The 16,001-nt window shown below is 37.7% G+C and overlaps 1 long non-coding RNA gene across 1 annotated transcript in view; it reads right to left on the minus strand.

The window, feature by feature from the left end:
- Positions 1–2,691: 2,691 nt before the first annotated feature.
- Positions 2,692–16,001, minus strand: part of LOC136103198 (uncharacterized) — a 74,030-nt gene continuing 60,720 nt past the window's right edge. The window contains exons 5-9 of the long non-coding RNA XR_010651576.2: positions 15,178–15,314; positions 8,958–8,989; positions 8,239–8,460; positions 7,727–7,850; positions 2,692–5,233 (exon numbers count right to left, since the gene is read on the minus strand). This is a non-coding gene — a long non-coding RNA (uncharacterized lncRNA). The remainder of the gene's footprint in view (positions 5,234–7,726; positions 7,851–8,238; positions 8,461–8,957; positions 8,990–15,177; positions 15,315–16,001) is intronic.

The following is a 16,001-nucleotide window of genomic DNA, read 5'->3' on the forward strand; positions in this document are numbered from 1 at the left end:
GGTTGTATTTTAAGAAAATATTTTCCTATCATTTAGGTGTAATTAAAATGTTCTGGAAGTATTCCAGTCATACTCAGTATAATTTGAACAACAATTTTGAATTTGAAATAGAGCACCTTCCATAGGTTTGGTGGGCAATTTTGTGATGTCTATCATTAGAATTAGGAAAGCATTCTGTAATTTTAGAAGACTGTACTTATGTTAAACACAAAACTAAAATCATAAAGTAGCGTTTTAAACTCATTACTGTGTAGCACTTCTTCACAAAAATAAGAGAACTAAAATCCAAAATGGTATTTACTGTTCAATAGCATTTGATCAATAAATGAGAAGCAAAAAATTTCAGAGTAGATGAGGTGACAAGTAATTTGGTACAGGCAGTGTGGCAATGACTGCAGACAGATATGGAACAAAAATCTGCAAGAAAAGGGTCTAAATATGGTCTAATCCATGAAGGACATTTCCAGGGCTTAAGGGCTGGACCAGCCAGGCTGCCATGCAGCACCATGTGAAATAAGAATGTAAAGATATCCTAGAAGAAAGAGACAAACAAAAACTGGACCACTGCTAGTGTAGGAGTCACAGTATGTAACGGTAAACGAGGGCAGGTTTCAGAATGGGATTCCCCTAACAGCTTGCATTTTGTGCAGAACATGACAGTTGCACAGCAGGACCCTAAAGACTGCAAGTGCTATGGGTGAAGAAATGCTCTAAAGACAGGAACTAATTAAATTTGACTCAGTTCCATTCAAATTGAGCTGGATAATGTGGCAATTACTCTACTGCATGCCAGTAGCACCACAGAGAAAGCCTGAGACGTCATTGTGTCTGTCTTTGCCATTGTATATGATTATATGTATGTTCGATATTTATTTTCATTTCTAAAATTGGAGCCACAGTGGTTTGGGTAAGTTAGGTTTTGTTTCTCTTCCCTCAAAGTGCTCCCCAGCACATTCAAGAAGCAGCTGGTAAAAATACAGTAGTTCAAGTTGAAATGGCTGACAGCAACACTGTAATCCTACAGCTTTATTTTTTGTTTCTCCTGCTATTGCCACCTCTGAGCCTCCCCAATTCTCCCATTACTGGAAGACAATATATTTTATAGGCCTAATATGAAATATGTATCCTATAACTAGCACTTCGATCAAGAAAAAACAATTACTGTTAGTACAAATCCTAACAAGAGTTATTTTTAGTGCAACTAAGTAAAAACTACACTGTTGCAAGCAAACTTTAGTTAGAAAGCTCTCACACCCAGCAGTGCTATAAACAAGGTGTCAATACTCAAGTCCTCAGCCTGCCTGATTCTCTCTCACTATGGTAATACTTACGCCACAGCAAAATTTAAACATGGGATATGAAGTGGAACTTTAGAAACAGAAGCAGCTCCAGGAAAGGAGAGATGCCCTCTCTCATTCCCAAACAGGTCTGTCAAACAAAGCTCCAGGGAGGGGCCAATCTGGTGAATAACACATCAGTGTCCAGCTTGCTGGATTAACTTTCATAAATCAGTGTTTTCTTTGCTGCTTGTTCACTAAGAAATAGGTCCTTCAAGGGTAGGGCTGTCTGCAGAAGGGAGAATTTAATTAATGACTAGTTCCATCGCTTCCTTCTACAGCCCACCCAGGATGCTGTTCCCCAGAAATGCTGTGAATTAATACCCTGACCACATACCCTGGCCACAGAACCACAAATGTTAAATGCAGTGGAACACCACTGGAAAATGCCTTGAGCACAGCTGGCCTGCCAGGACACGTTACTAGGGTTTTTGCGAACTAAGGGGGGTTCCTTACATTAAAGGTCCAAGACACATTAGAGATAAAATTAGAAGAATCTCTTAAGTCTTGAATCTCCAGAATCTCCTAAGCCTCAAGGCAAAACATTTGCAGTTGAATTTCAAACTTATACTAAAAGAAGTCTTTATTGCCGGGAAGGCTGAACAGAAGACGCTTGAGACTTTCCTCACCTTACAAGCCCCAATCCTGAAGCAGCCAAACCATCCAAGCCACTTGCCACATTGGCAAATTCATGAAAGAAAAAGAACAAGGGAAGAAAGAAGTTACCATGTTCTAGAATTGTGTGAAATGATGGCTCAAGACCATGCCAGGTTTCTCAAGCATAATAAGCAGATGCTGGTGTGACAAGGAGGCAGGGGGTCTATTATAAGAGCATGCCACCAAAATCTGTTGGAACAGAAAAGTCCACTACTGCACTTCTCAGCTGGATAACTGGAGTACTTTTGACACAGCTTTACAGAATTCACAGGATTTCAGGAAATAAAGTTTGTGGCTATTGTTGATTTCACTGATTCCCAATGCAAGAAAGCTTACGCTGTCGTCCTGTCTCTGTGTGCCTCTGAGCGTCTCCTGCCCTGCACGGACTTTTGAAAACTAGCCAGCTGGTTCAACCAGATTTGACACAGGCTGAGAGTTTACAACAATAATTATGTTCCTACTACTTTTGTAAAAGTAGACAGTTGGAGAGAGAGAGGGGAGAAAGAAAGACCTTGCAAGAACAATCAAGGGAGAGGTAACAGCAAGAGACCACCCCCTATAGGCCACCAGAGAATCCCATATCAGCCACACAAGACTGAAACCTGGTGAATGTATTAGTCACAAGAAAAGCCTTATTTTGAAGTTGCATCTTTTTTAAAGCCAAAGTCAGTCAACCAAGAGACACACATTGGGAGGGTAACAGGCTTCTTTAATTCTGGAGTTCACAGCACAATTTCTTAGTCTGATGTGCTGGTTTCTGTCCAACCAACCAGTTTTATATACAATAAAAGTGCAATCTTGATCTGAATTATAACCAGGAATGCTATGAAAATCATGTGAAATAAATCCTGCTAACACACAACTATGATTACTTTTTAAAAAAAGTAAATAACATTGTGCATCTATGTTGTTTCATAGCATTATTTAAAACACCCTCTGTTAAAATCTCTATATCATAGTTATATCTGTTTGTGTATACATAACACACTTATGTATGTATTTTTGAGTTATGAGACAACCTTAAATCCTTTGAAATGAAGTCCTCATAAAGGTACCTTAATTTTGATTTCAGATTCCCTAGTCGTTTTTAAAAGCTATAGTTATGTATAAGGAAAGAGGTAAGTATACAGAGACTAGACTTTAGATTACATTATAAAGCTAACCTAATGCAGTTTGAAGGCAAACCAGAAACATTCTAACTGAATATCTTTTATATTGAAGTAGTAGTTACGGTAGAAAAAGCAAAAAAGCAGAAGCATGATCTTACACATAGGTGAGATACTTCAGTATTTTCAAATTCTGTCAGTCCAGGTATTGCTTGACATCATGTAGCTTTAGAATATATCTATTACAAAAAATTAAGTTACAAAACCAGAAGAAAAATCTGAAAAAAACTGAGCTTTAAAAATTAAGTTATTTTTTTAAATAGGTAAGTCGGAATGATAATTGTGTCAAATAAAATAAAAACAAAAGGAGGAGAAAAAACAGGACATAGAATTGAGGTACATGGTATAAATTAGATAACGAAGAGAAGATCATTTTAATCTGATACCTATCAGGACAATTTCTATGATGCTTCATTGCAATGTATTACGAAATGTGCATTTTGCAAGCCTTATGTAGACAGAAAATAAGATTCAGTCCCCTATTATACTAGGTGTATCTGCAGTCATGTTGGAAATGTGAGGGAAAGGCATTAAAACAGCGCTTTATGCAAATACTAAATTCACATCAACATTTTCAGAGAAATAATAATTATTATCCAAACCTGTGAATAGCTAAAATAGCTTTAAGGGTAAAAACAAGTAGAATTTAGAGCTTATTTTGACATTTCTGAATTAAAACATTCAGTTTTTACCTTGAAAATAAAGTTCTCATTTAGAAACATTTTAGAGGAAAAAATAACTATTAGGTGAAACATTTAGGCTAAAGAAAATATTTTGCATCAACACAAACTGATCTTATTTTTCAGAAAAAATGGGAAAAACTGCATTTCACTTGAACTGAACCTTTTTTCCCCTCATTTTTAATTTAGCTTTTGAATCAAATAATACATTGTCCAGATGTACCAAGAAATAGCAAACTTATGACTGAAGTCTTTCCTACCATAACCCCTGAAGCAAGTGGAAAAAAGAAACCTGAATTCCCCAAATCCAAGCAAACAAGTGATCTATGAGAAACAATCACCAGTTTTCATGCTACTCTAAGACGACTGAAAAAATAGTGCCTAGTGGATCAAAGGCATTAACTCCATCAGCATTGGAGCAAGACCTGCCAACCACCTGTTCAAAAATCTGATCTAATTTAAAAATTTGCTTTCAAGTGTCACTTTCAGAATAACTTTAAGAACATCTTTAGTAACTGCTGCATTGTCACTGTTGCGGTGACTACTACTAACAGATTCACTTTGACAGTGTATTGATTTAATCAGAGATATTTAAGATGTGTATCAGTACTCTCTGGGAAGATAAATAAAGCGTCCATTCCTTTTATTGATAGGCTGAAGTTTTTAATGACACAGGAGCTGGAAGCAGACTGGCTGATTTCCTGAACGTCACAGCTGGAGCTATTTCAGAGTTTGGTTCCTAGGTTTTCAGACTGCAAAGCTTGTTTTGCACTTCTTATTTTTGGAACAGAAGGATGAAAGGTTATTCACAGTGACTTTTAAATGTAGAAATTACCATTGAGAGGTAATTACTAAACTGAAGTACCCTCAAGTAAATGTGCTTTAGACACAAACTGTTAAAAAGATCGCTCCTATATCATTCTTAGTGTTATTCCTACAGCGTATAAGGGATAAAACATTTATTCCTGTATCTTTATTTAAGTAGTAATGTAGTACTCTACTACTGGCCATAAGGCAAGTTATTGCCTTCAAAAGGTTCTGTTCCTGCATTTAGTACCTCCTTACGCCACGATCCTTAATATTTTCATTATCGCTTTAAACAATAAGAATGTCTTGGGGATTAATCTAAAGAACACTGAAAAAACTGAAAAGCCACATTCCCTCTGAAATCAATGCACTTTTGATGAGGTTCATGAGCAGAGTCCTTAACAACCACCCCATATAGTCACTCGGCGTGTCTGCCTCCAAGCCAGTGCTGAGGCAGTGGTTCACCATCCCTGCGGTATCACCTGTAACGCTGAGCTGGTGAGTGTGCAGCCTTCCACCGGCGCTCAGAGGGCAGGTCCCAAATGTCACAGCACAGGATGCAAAACCCGTCGATTCTCCAATATAGCTGTGGTGAATCACAGGATATGAAAGACAGCTTCACTTTTATTATAGACTTTCTCCATGCTGAGGTTTAAACCTCTAATAGTAGAGTCACAGGCTGAGCCTGTAAAGTTGTACTTTAATATGGTCATAACAACTGCAATTTAGGTTATAGAAAAGCTGATTACAGCTACTTGGTTTAAACATGAAAATAAAACCGCAGAGCTGCTCACATGGATGTCTTATGGGGTGAGTAGATGAGTACAGCAAAACATCACAAGACCTAACAGGAAGGACAGTAGATTCAAGAGAATATTTGCCCTGAGGCACAATCTAACTGATATATTTATTGAACCTATAGCTCTAGGTGTATTATTCCCATGCCAAACACCAAGCTGGAGATCACAGCCCTGTGGCAAAGCGGGCCAGCAAATTAAATTACACTGTGTTTGTAATCACATCTTTCCAAAGACTGGTGTCCTAATGAGACTTTGGAAGTGTCTGCATACTCAGACCTACCAGCAAAAAGCAAGTCCTTGTATCCTGCTAACATGTCCCATTTGCAGGTCACACAACAACCTGGCGTGCCTTTGGAGGGACTGGTTCGGAAGCATAGATGTGCACTGGATGACTTTCGCTGTGAATCTTTCCACTAAGTTGCATCCCTGTGCTAGGGCTGACATTCCAAACCACTGAGCATTTTTAAGCAGCTGCTCATTTCTTAATATGAGGAATAGTGAGAAAGTATTTCTTACTCCCAAGCTCCTAAGTTTCTTCCTAAAATTACTTCTGTCTGAGATGCAGACTACATAACATTCAGCTCTCCAGTAATAACAGCTTGTCTACTTGTGCTTTAATTGTTTGAGAAATAGGAGATTTTTTCTTACTATTATTTTTCAGCTCTTATTTTCTGACCCAAAAGACTTCCCAGTACAGGCTAAAGTTAGAATTTTAAATTAATTAAACTGATGTAATTTCTGGTTTGTTTTTCTTTTATGGATTTGATTTTTTTCTGTTTGTGAGAGCTTTGCGCACAAGGGTCTAACTACCCAGATTTTCAGGAAAAACTAAGTATCAGTTTCATAAACATAGCAACCCCCTTGAAAACTATTCCAAAAATAGTATCTTTCAAGCATGTGTGAAATACACAAAAGGCATGTGATGTGGAAAAGAAGTTGAATCGAAATAAATGGCAGTATGCCATGCTCTGCTAATAAACTAAGTTGATTTACTTAACATTCAATTCACATTAGACTTCACAGATGTTCAAAATATAAGCAAGTTAACTCTATTAGAATTAAACTCTGCAGATTTGGCCTCAGCACGTGGTAGGGCTTCTCTGCGTGCCACAAAGACTTAGCTGACATTCTGCAAACTGCGGCCGAACTGCTGTGGTGGTTGTGCTTGGTGCAGATGGTTTCCCTCACGCCCATCTCAGGTGATGGGAATGAGCACAGCTCTGCCCACACTGGAACCACCCCCAGTGGCATCGGGGAGAAATCTGACCTTTCCTTTCCGTGGTGTAGGGATGTTTAGTAAAAGTACAGGATGGGAGTGCAAGAGTAAAGTATTCTCTTTAAACTTGTTTGACTGGTATCTTAGTGAGATATAAAGCCTTTATTAGATGTCACTTGGCGAGAGCTACATAGCTTGTTCATTGTTCTCCTTAGCTTATTCCTAGGTAATAAAAGCTTCTAGTCACAAGAAGTCGCATTGTGCCGCATCATTAAGTTTCTTTTGTACTTTAATGCAGACTTACATAGCCTGCCTATATAACAACAACAAAAAAAACCAAAAACCAAAAAACCCAACAATAAAAAAGAATTCTTTAAGTCATCTTCTCTTTAAGGTAAGATACGGTGACTCAAAGCTCCTTCAAATCAGTGCGAAAATACTTTGTCACCCATCTGTCATGATGATGTTAATGTGAGGAAAACTGTAATAAATCACAGCCCTGGCCTTTGCTACATTGTCTGCACTTTGTAATCTGCTCACCAACCTCACCTCTCTGTGAGCTGCTTGTCATGCTTCAAGCCCTGAGGTAGGCACCAGCATAAAAACAAGCAGAAAACATTTTTCTTCTTACTTCAAAATTAATCGAATTAGGACACACAAAATACAAAATTTTCAATTCAGAACAAGCTGAATTTTTAAATGGTTAATGGTTAAGAAAAGATTTAATCACCAAAATAAAAAACAATTACCATCTTCCCATGGCAGTTATTTCTGTCCATGATATTGTAACTTAGGAGGAAAACTGTTTTGGAAAATACCCCTGCAAAGAAAAGCACTTAGACACAGAATAGATTTAAAGTCAATAGGTGTAGCTGGCTTGTCTTTGCTGGGTTTATGGACTGTGGAGCAGATTCACAGTTTGTGTAGATACCGAGTCTGAAACTCTGTTCAGCCCTCTGTTTTACCCAGCAGGTGCAGCCATCAAAGTAGCCCCATCACATCTCAACAAAAACTATCATTCTACAGAACATATTTAAATGTATTGTGGAAATTTATTACATACCTCATAGCTTCATCCTTTATCTTCACCAAAATCTGTATTTTATCCTATTCTGGAGGCCTCTTTCTGTTATGCAGTCATTTCGTCAGTCTGTCTAGACCACAACGTGAGGTCACCATCATTCCATCTGTTAAAATTGTTTGGGTTAGTGTGTCTGCAACTCAGTTCAGCTCAAATGTTATTAGAATGCCCTCAAAAATGAGGGTAAGCCAGGCCAAGTCATACTTCCCAAGCATACTACAGGCAATAGATCTACTATTGCAGGTAATAGAGCTGGCATTTTGACATAGGTTTATTATAGAAGTATTTAGAAGGCATTTCAAGCTATTCTTGAAATATTTTCATCTGACTATCTGAATTCACATAAAAATTTGCATATTTGAGTGGCGTGGACTTATTTAATTTATACTACTGGTACAAATGTGGCAAAAATGCCTGTAACCTGAGGACAGATGTCAGAGGAAAAAGCCAGATTTTGATATTATGTTTCATGTTGAGTAAGACCTTGCACATACCAGCCCATGCTCTCAGTGAGGTGATGGGGAAGTGAAGGCGCCGCTCAGGGCGTGTTGTGAAGGTGCCGGCGGGACCCCTCCGCCTGTGGCTCCAATGAACGGCGTTGCCATGCCAGTAACAGTTGTTTACATGTATGTGTTGCAGAAGAAGGCGAAGAAATACACTGAATAAGGGCTTCTTTATCACACTTTGGAGTCCAACAAGGTGATTAACACCTTGTCCTACAGAGAAATACAACAACATTTGAAGTAAATTTGAAGTAAAACATTATTTCTCAACTGTTCTGTCAATGTAGGATACTCTAATTCAAGCACAACGGTGCTATCTGTGAATATTCCTCTCACTAAAAGAACATCAGTAAGGAAATACTGGACAATTTTTAAACCAAAAAGAGCAGTAGCTTTATTTTTTTTTTTTTAATTTTTCATTGTATTACATATTTTTTAAAATTAGATTTTTAAATACATACTACATGGAGAAATAATGAGTAGCACTAGATACATTATCTGTTGAATTTCTTGTGAAGTTAATTTTTTTAAGTGAATATTTTCTAAACATTGCTGCTACTTGTTTCCAAGAAAACCTAGGCTTTATTTACTTCCATATTTTCACTATATAACTGTTTAGTTAGACATTCCTCACACAAACCATATTCTCATAAATTAAAAATTTTAAAAAATATAAGAAGAAAACCAGAAAAACTTGCAAAAGTTTTTACCTGAACATTGAACAAGCAGCCTCCAGGTTTATCTGCAGAGAGAAAAATGCACTTCAGAAAGAAAACTGAAGTATTGCTAGATGTTCGCACAGATACCAGTTAGGTCCTCAGGGTATTTTTAATCTGTATTTTCTTAAATACTGTAATTATGTTGACATTTGTAGAAGTCTGTCTTGTTAGGTCAGTTCTATTAAAAAAAAATGTGTTCTCAAATAGTCTCGAATGTACTTGGTACAATTCACATCTGGCTTTTTAGAGGACAAGCTCAATTAAGCAACCATTTCACACTTGCTGCAAAACAAAATACTCTCTTAGGAGCTGGAGAAGGAGACAGGAATGACTCCAGCAACGTGACCTTTAATGACAATGGAGCTGCCGGGAATTCCTTGTCTTGGCAGGGGTGACGTGCCAGCGCCAGCAAATTGGCAAGTCATCTGTGTCTGTCTGAAGCACCTGTGTCGTGGCAGCACAACCATACTTTGCTTCACTGCCCCAGGGGGTGGAGGGTAACAGTCGGAGTTGTGAGGAAGCGGTGATGTCTCCTCATTGCATCGGGTCTCCTTAGCAAGAAAAGCCACGTTGCTCCCTGCTGAACTTTCTCCATGAGGGTGTTAGGTAGGTACATTATTTGGTCAACTTGATTTCTTTGTTATTTTCCTTGCCCTCTGTCTCATCAAACTTAGAAATGATTTCTACGCCTTCTAGAATGGCTGGTGTAAAGAGAAAGCTGCCATTTCAGCCAGAATGTTGCAGGACTAGAGTTTTTAAATGTGTTTTCTCAGGGACAGGAATTTACATTGACCTCTCCACTCTGCCCCTGAAACATCTTTTCCTTTCTGCAAGTTTTGCCTTTGAATTGTGTTGAGTGAGACATATCCTCATTTAAAGTGCAAAAAATTCCTGGATTGTGTGCAGAGATATTGCTAAGTAATCTGTTCATTCCTTTTCTGACAAATCCTATTAGTTAACTTCAAAATACCTTCATCTACTTAAACTACAGTAATGCCACTCAGTTTTGAGGACCAGTATGAACTGATATAATTTTTGGGAGGCTGTGATTTTCAACTGGCAGGAAATGAATGAAATCAAGGGGAGAAAAAAGCTGATTCTGTGCCAGCACTTGGGATATCTGTTCTGTTGATTGACTCTCATCCACCACTAGCAGATGTGCTATAAAAGGAGATGAAATTCATTGTTAACATGTTGCTTGGTGGCCAAAGCCAATTACAGAATGGAGAACTGAGCTTTTGTAATAAAATAATTTGCATATGGAAATTACATGTATTTCCATAGACTGATAAGTATTTTCAAACTGCTTAAAAGAAGGTTTAACTAAACTCATTTTATGTAAGTATGCATTAGCATAGCTCCTTATTTCATACGCAGCACAGAATTTTTCTACTATTATGTTTTACTCTGATACTTCATTTCTCACTGGTCATATTCCTTTCTTTTCATAAATGTTTTCCAAGCTAGAATACATTTTGACACCTCACATTAAAAGTGTATAATGATCACTATGAAGGGAAAAACTTTTTAAAAAAAATTACTATTTTTTAAATTTTTACACAAGATAAGGGATACATTTTAGACAAAAAAGTACTTATGAGAGTAGTCTGCCACTGAAGAACAGTTTTGCTAGCAAATATTTGACCAGCTTGAACAAGGACCCTGCGTTTCAAGGGAAAATGTTTCCATTTTCAATACATATTGCTACTTCTTTCTACTTCGCCCACCGGCATAGACAAGAATCACTGATGCCCACTGGTGCCCGGGGGCCCAGCTGTACCACTCCTCAAGGCACCAAGCCCCTGGGGCTCTTTGAGTAGCTTGAACATCGCAGCATTTCATGGAAATGGCAGCCATTCAGTGTTTCACTTCTGAGAAAGAAAAATTGTGGTTTTGCTCCCTTACCTAAGTATTGTAGCAGTAAAATAATATGTTCCACAAGACGTCAGAAAAAGATATTCTGCTAAATGGAGCATCATGAGACTATTTCGCCTAGGATAACATCGTTCTTTGAAAATTTGGGAGACCTATGTTTTTCTCTTGAAGAAAATCCCTCATCTCTCCCCTGCTATCTTTGCAAAGTACCCTCTCCTATGGAAAAATACAGTTCTACAACTGTTTACTTTTTTAACCATACACAGAATGGGTTCAAAGTGAATTACAGGCTGAATGTGACAGTCTGTTCTAGCTGTTTTGTGATGTTTTGCATGACAAGTACTGGGACAATCGGCCAACACTGTGATGCCTGGATATAGTAGGTAGACTTGTATGTGTTCAAGTCATAAATTGATATGAAGTAGAAGCAAATGAAAAATAAGGAAAAGGAGTGGGTGGATAAAGTAACTAAAGCAAACAGATTAGTCACTTAGAATGACTACAGTTGGTGGCTTATATTCTGCTTCCTGCTTCATTCACATTGACTTTTAGGGTGTAAATGACAGCAATATTTGGTCCAATTTGGGAAGGTTAGGTTTAGCTTGCTTTCAGGCTTCCCTGTGTGTGGAAATGAACAAGGGTGTGAATTACTGCAGCTACTTTTTATTTTGGAAAACAAAACCGAACAATTCTTGGAAATTGCGGGATGGAGGGGAAGTATTCCATGTATTCCATTAATCAGATTGCCATTAGCAGTTTCCTCTGTGAAGACACTAGGTTAAAGAACAAGGTGAAAATCTCAGAACTGAGCTAATTCCATTCTAGTTCTACTTTTGCTGCTAACTGACAAGGGAAAATGAACCCTGTCCAGAAATCTTATTAAAAAGTCTATTCACTTATTAAATAAAAAACAAGCTTTCAAAGTAAGAGGTGAGTGGACTTGATTGATGGGAAGGCCTTGTGAATGCCTTGGGAAGGAAAGGTCTTAAAGAGCATCAGAATGCCTGGAAGTTGGATTTGTTGACCTGAAATGTTGAAAGTGTTTCTCATGGTGACTTACACCATTGGCCACTTGAGTCAAGTTATCACACTTTTTGAGAGAAAGTAAAACTATTTTACTAAACAAGCCATAAGTTGCGTGATAAATGTGCTTACATAAAAGATTTTTTTTCTAGGAACTGTTCAAAAGGCAATCATTTATGGTTCTTTTCTTTTCACTGGTAAGTCCTGCATAATATACAGTAAAGGGAGGGTAAATTCCACATCCTACCAAACCAGAGCAACTTGTTATAGCATACTGCTTACGGGGTAGCGGATTTTAGAATCAATTATTTGTGATAATAATTGAAAAGGTATTTAAGATATCTACATTTCAACACAGATTTTGCCAGGCTTTTGTGGCTAACAACACCTGGTATTCAAAGCACACAGAACAAAAGTATGCATGCCCAATTATGTAAGAACTAACTTTGAATGGAAGTTTCAAAATATAAAACACATTAGCAAAAATACGTAATTTATAACTGATTTCTGCCTATGTTACAAAGTTTCATAATGAAAAGGAAATGAGGAGTAAACAAACACAAAACACAAAAGAATGAGTCAGAATCTGATCTTGCGCTGGCAAATATCCAGAGTGTTATAACTGATTTTAGTAAAACTGAGATTAGAAACTCTCCCATGTAGTGCAATAAATTGGCCCAGGAGATGAGAACTATAACTCCAGCTCACTCCATGATGGCCATGAGATAACAGCTGAGCTGTGCAGGAAGCTTGCTAAGCATTACGCAATGCACAGCTATACAAAAATAAATCTTTAGTACAGCTGACATTTGATGAGGGAGATTGAATTCTATTAAAGATCTTTACATCTGAGTAGGAGGCAACAGGAACAATCTCTTTTCCAAACAGCTCCAGGATGCTGAATAATGCTGATGGGATGCAAGGATACTGAGCATGAAAGAAAGATTTCTGCATTCTTTTTATGGAACATAAAGAGTAACCAAGTTAGTAATTTAGTTTCGTTTTATTTTAAGTCAATGGTTTAATTTCTTTTGAGACACCCATTGGCACTGAAAAATACACTCTGTGTGTCTGAGTTGGGTGGTGGGAGGAGTGAAGCTTATTAACATTTAAATAGATTTATCTGAGCACTAAAATGGATATGCTAAGTAAATGGCTGTGCCAGGAAAACTGATTCTACCAAGTGAGCTAAGAAGACAAAGGATCACCTGATGAAGATGATGAGAGTTAGCTTTCAAAAACAATTAGAGATTATGGAAGGAAATGTCACTTACCATTTTAGGTAAATGGTGGAACACCAGTAATTTATGTAAGACAGAAGAACAGCAATAATTGTAAATGTCAAAGAAGACCCTAATTATGCATGTAGGAAGGGGGAATTCTAACTTAAACTAAAAAAAAAATGCTCAAGCATGGCAACAAAATGGGAATAGGGAAATTTAGAATATGTTTTCAGTTATTTCACTGAGGTCTGCAGACTTGCTGCACCAGCTAAAATTTCTGGTATCTGCACAAATTTTGCTGCTATCATGTCCCTGAGGAGGGAAACAGAGAAGAGCCTGTTAAGAGACACAGATGTGGAAAACCTACGCTCGCTGATATCCTGAGGAAGGGAGCGTGTGTACATCTTGTGGCCGTGGGTCAGCTGCCCTCTGTGGTTCCCTTTCTACAAAGAAGTAGCAGACGGAGCTGCAGGAAGCATGAGAAGACACCAGAGTCCTCTGAGGGCACGGGGCTCAGGTGCAGCAGCCCAAGGCACCTCTGCCAGCAGATGCTTCACCACAGTGGGGACAGAGGCACCAGCACATGTGCAGCTGAGTGCCTTCCCAGCAGAGAAAGGGATCATGTGGTCTAAAGCAAAGATGTGCTAAAGTAAAAGTCTTTGTTCCCAAAGGTGTATTTTTCCCCTTTAAGAAATACACAGCAGAGACCTGTGAACATAAATAGCATGGACCTATGAATATAAACAGCATAAGCAACAGGGTAAAGAAAGTAAATCTGGGGAGCTCCAGGGCCAGGATTAAAGTAGAAATAAAGGGAATGAAGCATGTCCAATGAAGAAGGGATGAGGCAGTTTATTCCAATAGATGTGGAAATCTGCCAAGCTGAGATTTGCCACAACAGGCACTGGAAGTCTTCAAATGAACAGGCCTGGGAAGCACTGCAATTACTGCGGCTTGGTTCAGCTCACATGCCGCACAGTTTAGAAAGCTAAACGCCGATCACATGTTTCTTGAATAGCATCCCTCATCAGAGTTCCATAACTGTTTCTAACAAGGAAGCTCAGAAATAGGCTCATATGCTTACTAAATCATCAATTCTGCTTGATTAAAAAAAGAAAAAGGCAAAACAAAAAACCCTCAGAAAACTACATTAATAACATCAAATGGGTTTATTTTTAGTTCATAAAAATACTGCATAAGCTCTTCACAATTCAAAAATAAAGTCATTGGAAGTCAGCCTAATTTCAGTTTTGTGAAGGTCAATATTTCAAGAACTATGTGTTTGAGTACATTTGGGGCATTTAATAATATTCATGTTTTTCCATGGTGTTTTTTAGATTTTAAGTAACATACTGACAGCAATATTAGAAGTTTAACAGTTAAGGACTCAATCATTAATGTTAGTAGTGTAAGGGTACTTAGCAAAAACAATTCCACAGGTTATGATCTATCTGGTAGATTTTAATACTCGATTAGAACATGTTCTAAAGAGAGTTCTCTAAGAGCTCTTTTAAAATTAAAAAATATGCAGAAAATTCCTCAGAAAAGAGTTATTTTATCTTCATTTTTAACTTATCATATGGTATTCAATTATCACACAAAGTTAGACACTTAGACTAGGAAAGCTATTCTTTAGTCTTTCAAAATTGTATTTGTTCTTTGGAAGATGGTGTTTTGTCAACAGAAGACTATTTGACTGCTTCTCTAAGGAATGAGAAGGATTAACACATTTTCATCATTTGTATCCTGCAAAGCTCTGATAGAATGATATAAATGTTTGCTTTCTTGACCAATTAATACGTTAAGCTATTCTCTACTCCAGGGATGACCAGCAGAAGACTTCAGAAATATTCCTCATCAAGCAGCCATCAAGAGGAATCAGTTTAAAAGGAAATTGTGATAGTGTAGTGAGACTGCCATATAAGGTCTATCTGTTTCCCTAGGAATCACACCCAAATGGATGACTAGCTTGGAGTACATTTTTAAACAGGTCATAGACATTCTGCAGCTTACCACCATTTCAGACAATCCCTTGCTAAATAAACAAACAAATCTCAGAACTGAATTATTGTGCTGTACCATATGCTTACCGATCCTTAGGAAAAGTTGAGGACCTAGATATTTCAGTATTACTCTCCTACTATTATTAAATCTTTCTGATATTCTCTGGTGTTCTTCTGGATCTGGCTGTCCTAAATAATGTTGCTTTTCCTCATGTTTCTCTTTACTGCATCACAAATAAATGAAAAAATATCAGTCATCACATACAGTTATCTGGAACAACAATATATATTTGCTGTGCTCATTATTTTATTAAAAGATTCATACAGGGAGAAAAAAAATCCCAGTTCCTGACACGTATTGGGTCAACATATTGCTGTTTGTATGCAATAACCTACGAGGTAATTTCTTGATAAACTTTACTTTTAAAGAGAGACAGAAAAAGAAGAACCGACAGGATTTGCAGTAGGAAGAATGCTAAACATTCATTTTGTTACAGATGTTAAATACAGAGGTGCTTCTAAATTATTTCCCGATTAAAGACTGCAGTGAATGATTTTAAGTACTGCTGTACTTACAACTAGGAGCTATTTGACTATGATCTGCGTCAAAGAAAAATGCCATTCTTTGGCTTTCCATTTGCAGAAAGATTTAATTATACTTGCAAGGTTCAGGCTTTTTTAGAAGCAGAAAACATTTCCAGCTATGTTCCTGGATTCCTGGCTGTGCTGCAGCTGTTTACACAACTCCGCTGCTGCATACCCAGAGGCCAGTACAGCTGAACATGGAGGGACTGTCTGTGACCAGTACTGGTATAGGGCTCACTTTCTAAATGGGTTGGCTTTGCTTTTACTCCATAGTCCTCCAATGATTCTGAGATAGGGAGTGTATCTGTCCTGCTCTAGGGACACTA

Source organism: Patagioenas fasciata, chromosome 7, assembly GCF_037038585.1.
Source record: "Patagioenas fasciata isolate bPatFas1 chromosome 7, bPatFas1.hap1, whole genome shotgun sequence".
NCBI lineage: Eukaryota > Metazoa > Chordata > Aves > Columbiformes > Columbidae > Patagioenas > Patagioenas fasciata.